Below are 5126 nucleotides of genomic sequence, written 5' to 3'. Positions count from 1 at the left end.
ACGACCTGTGGTTAAAGGGACAGCAGCTTATAAGAGACACCTAGGAGGGGAGAGAGGAAATGCAGGAACAACTTCCCTTTATGATTCAGTGCTAAGCCCCAGCACATTAGTGGATTATTCTTGTCCATGGAGTTGATAATATCAAGATCCATTGTGCTTAGATGACCTATAATCAGAGCCTCATGGCATGATTTCCAAACAGTCTAGAACATTGGCATGCTTGACTATTGTGATATTGCTGGATGTAGCTTGGCAAACCTGGAAAAGGACAGCTAAAGGAATCATATTGGAAGTCTCACCTCACTACTAGGTGACTGTCCTGACATTATCTCACTTGGAAATAATTTTGAGAGAATGTTACTGACTGGTTTGAATATAAACTTTGCCTGCTTGTACCTTTGTGGATGTCAGTTGCTGGCAACAAGGATTGGGTTTCATGAGGTCTGTGGCTAAAAGTTGCTTGTTGATGACAATGATCAAACAGTGACATTTTTCACCTTCAGAGTTCATTGTTACCCCACATGATATCCAGAAGAGAGTATCTCTCATGGGCTCAGACATCAACAGGGCTCCTTGGTCCTTTAATGAATGAAGGCCAAGGCCGAGCCCAGGGTGGTAGACTGAATAAAGGCACTCCATAGATATCCATGTCCTAATCCCCAGAAACTGTATGTTACCTAATACAGCAAAAGGGAATTTGCAGGTGTTAAGGATCTTGAGATGGGGTGATTATCCTAGCTTATCTGGGTGGGCGTGATGTAATATAAGAGGCTGATAGCACCTGGCACAGCACCTGGAAAATAGCACTGGTTCAACCAATAACAGTGCTCATTAGGAGGTGGCAATCTCCTCCCTTGCACATTCCATCCCCCTGGGTAAGGGTGTGTGTGTAGAGAGGTTTCCTAGAGGAGATGAAACTTGAGTTGGGCTTTGGAGGATGGCAAGACTATGAGTAGGTGGAAAAGAGAGCAGGCAGGCATCTCAGAGAGGGACCACAACATGGAGAAGGCCCAGCTATACCTGGATCTTCCATGGTTTGCTGATCCATACATTCTTGATTCACCAAGCCAGAAAATTCTTTTCTCCCCTCAAGCAATATAGTTTGGGATTCAGTTACTTACAATCAAAAAAGTTATTGACTAGTATAGTTTTGGTTCCTTCCAGTTTGTGGGCTAGAAACGGAATTAGAAGCCAACCAATCTTCCTATTTCACTTCGGTGGCACCCCCAACTCCTGTGTGCCCCAGAATCTTCACTTCCTATAGATCCACTACAACATCACCAGGTAGCCATCCTAAATACCTCTTCTTTAAAAAACATTTCCTATCTCACACATCACCTTCCTTACCACCACTAGGGTATAATCAACTACTCCCTCTTTAAACTAGTCACATGACATGCAACAGTTTGGTGGCTAACTTCTTTAAATACCTCTTCCCCAGAATGTAATGGCCTCCAGGACACGTGCCATGTCTTATTCATCCATGACACCTTTATTCCTACTGCATAGCCTGAAATATTGTAGTGTCCACTAATTATTTGCCCCCCCCCCCCGCTTTGGCTTGTCTCTGTGTAGAGTTGATATGGTTCTTATCAGTCTCCTTGAATTTCTGAAGAGGATGTCAGTCCAACTCCCACCTCAATGGACTATCTTGACTTAGTGGCTGTGTTATAGTTATGTGTCTGCTTCTAAACCTTCATATAATTTGCTATTATCAAACTGTGTATTGCTGAAATGCTATATTGCCTTGGGCACAGAAATGAACCAAAGAGAAATTCATTGCTGAATTTAATGTAGGAATGACAAATATGATGTTCACAGGAAGATGCAGGAGAAAACTTTCTCTCTGACCTGAATATCAGGAAAAAGTGGGATTTTTTTCTAGGCACCTGGTCTGTATTTGTCATATGGACACTACATGTGCCCAATCATGCCTCTTTCCCTCTTTCATCTGGATGGAGGAATGCTCTAGCCAAATTTCTGGCACACTTCTGGAAAATGGATAGGTCTTTGTGGCATACATTTTATATACTCATCTCACTCTGGTTTTTGATCTGGCTTTTCTACCCTATTTTGTATTCATTATGTATTCATTTCCTACCCTATTTTGTATTCATTTCCTCAGTTCCTTTTTCTTTTTTTTTTTAGTTTTTAAAAAAAGTTTTATTTATTTTGAGAGAGACAGAGGCAGTGTAAGCAGGGTAGGGGCAGAGAGATGGAGAGAGAGAATCCCAAGCAAGCTCCACACTGTCAGTTCAGAGCCTGATGTGGGGCTTGAACTCATGAACGTTGAGACCATGACCTGAGCCGAAACCAAGAGCGAGACGCTTAACTGACTGAGCCACCCAGGCGCCCCAGTTCCTTTTTCTAAAGAGAAATATTTTATTCCATACCTCTATAACCACAATTATTTCCTGATTAGGCACTGCACAGCTTTTCAACTTTGGTATCATATTAGTGATAGCCACCATCATCCCCTTCCACAATGATTTTCACACAGTTCTTATCAAAAAAAGAGATTGAATCCATTCTTTGTTCTATTTCCCTGAATATAATTTTAATAAGAATTTTTATTTTAGAATAGTTTCAATTTACAGAAAACTTGCAAAGACAGTACAGAGAGTTCCAGGGAATGTTTTTTCCTTGGCTAGACTGGGGTCACTGCTGTTGGGAAAGAAGATCACAGCAGTGCCATATCAAGGGTGCCTGCTATTAACTTGACCTGTTGCTGATGATGTTAACCTTGGTCACCTGGCTGAGGTAGTGATTTTTAGGTTTCTCCACATGGATGCTGTCATGATAGTCATATAGTTGAGGAGATAGGCTATATTAAGAAGTTGTTTGTTATGCAGACGATCCTAGATACCTGCCTCACTTATTACATGCTTTTTTACACACAAGTCTCAGGGCCAGGAGCTGGGGATGTGAGACAGTACTCAGTATTCTCTCTCAAGGATGTCATGAAAAACAATCACTAATTCCTGGACGACTCACTCTTGAATTCCACTTCTCAGATATTTTCTCTCCTTACTGCTTTCATTCAAAATTTGGGGCACAGTCATCCAACCATGTTCACTTGGGATCCATTTGTCTCTTTGAGCATCTCTGAGGTCTTTGCTTCATTTGGATTGTAAGAGCTGAATTCTCCTTCCTACAAGGGGCAATATGTACTCTATGCTTTTTTACTTGGTTACACAAGTGTCCTACGGGAGCTTTTTACCTAAGCAAGGAAGGCAAGGTAACAAGCCACCACTGTAAAATTGCCACCAGCCCTCTAATGGTTCCTTTGGAAGGACCAAGATTTCATCCAGTGATGACAATCACCAGGGACCTTGTTATGCTGGAGACCTCAGGGAGTATATGGACATGCAACTTGCACCATTAGCTAAGCCTTTTGGGAACATACTTCATCGCTGGCAAGTGAGAGGTAGTACTTATAATCCAGCATAGGTTTTGAGGGGGAGATTGCAAATTATATCAGAATCGACAATCTACACTTAACCCCTTAGGTAAACTTATTGGATCAGAGGCTGAGAATGTTGAATCACTCCTCAGGGTTGGATAAGAATAAGAATCCAGAAGATAGGCATCTAAAACCCCCCAGAGATCTGTTTTGCTTGGAAACTGTCCACATAGTAATAACAACTATCCTTTACATGAATATAGTACTTTATAATTTCTTGAGATCTCATATGCTATTATTTCAGGTAATCCTCACAAAAAGCCTATGAAGTAGGCACTACTAGTACTATTTTATAAATGAGGAAACTGGAACTCTGAGAGGCTAAGTAGTTGCCTCAGCCTACGTATTATTTTAATGCTTGATTCTTTCTCTTTGTTATTGTCATCAATTTCCAGCATCATGAGTTGGGGCTCTTGCAACCTGTAATGATGACTAATGATTTTTTTTGACTAATAAATTTTTGAAATAAGATTGTAAACTGAAATATATAATTATATATATTAATGTATACACACACAACACACACACACACACACACACACACACACACACACACACACACACACAGTGTTTCAGTCTAATGAAGTAATTTCTTTTTTATAGCTTGAATAGTCCCAGAGTGATTCATAGGAGCCCGTTCAGTCTGGCTTCTGTTGTTTTTTGTTTGTTTGTTTGTTTGTTTTCTTGATATGACCTGTTGACTGACCCCATCAGTCTTTGAAAGCTTGCTTGCTTCCTGGCACAATGAGATGTCCCAGGCTTATTTTGTACATTTCTTGTCAAGGTTCTAAAATCAGCCATTTTTCTAAGGAGCTCTCGTTTCCTTCAATGAAAAATGATATTTTACAACCAGTTAATCAACATCCACTTGCTGTTGTGCTTTATTAATATAAGAATGACTGACTAATCAGATTTGGCCTTATAGTATAGGGTTAGAACAGTGACTGGGCATTTTGGCCAATAGTGCACTATATCAGAAAGGATATAGCTCATAGCTATTAAAATAAAATAAATGAGGTAGTACTGTTACTGTCTTTGTCACCCTTGGATGAGATGGCACATACATTAAATGATAGTTGACCATGAGTTGCAGTATTTTCTATGCAAACATACCAGTTAGAGTAACAAATGTTGTTACCATTGACTCTATTGTTTTTTAAAAAGTGTATTTATTTTGAGAAGGAGAGACTGCATGCACGAGCAGGTGAGGGGCAGAGAGAGAGAGGGAGAGAGAGAATCCCAAGCAGTCTCTGTGCTGTCAGCACAGAGTCCGACATGGGGCTCAATCCCATGAACCCTGAGATCATGACCTGAGCCAAAACCAAGAGTCAAATGCTTAACCGATTAACTCACCCAGGCACCCCTACCATTGACTTTAAACTCTAGCTCTGGAGCTTTCTGGCCTGAGTGGATAATTGCCCTAGGCAGAGTATATCTTCAGGAGATCCCAAGGGGATGAAAGGAAACTTAGATGCCAGATGTGATGATTAAAACATCGACTCCACTTCTTTCTCTAGGCCAGTGGGCAGGACACCAGGTGCAGCCAGAAAAAGAAAGAGCTGTTGTTTCCTATGAAGGGAAATGAAAACGAGTATTTAAGAGTTTAAGCCAAATTAGTGACCTGCAATTCAGGGCCTCAGACAGTGTAGGTTAGATTAACATG

This window comes from Lynx canadensis, chromosome E3 (assembly GCF_007474595.2).
Source record: "Lynx canadensis isolate LIC74 chromosome E3, mLynCan4.pri.v2, whole genome shotgun sequence".
Classification (NCBI taxonomy): domain Eukaryota; kingdom Metazoa; phylum Chordata; class Mammalia; order Carnivora; family Felidae; genus Lynx; species Lynx canadensis.
The sequence above is the reverse complement of the archived record's forward strand: the minus strand, read 5'-3'. Positions refer to the sequence as shown.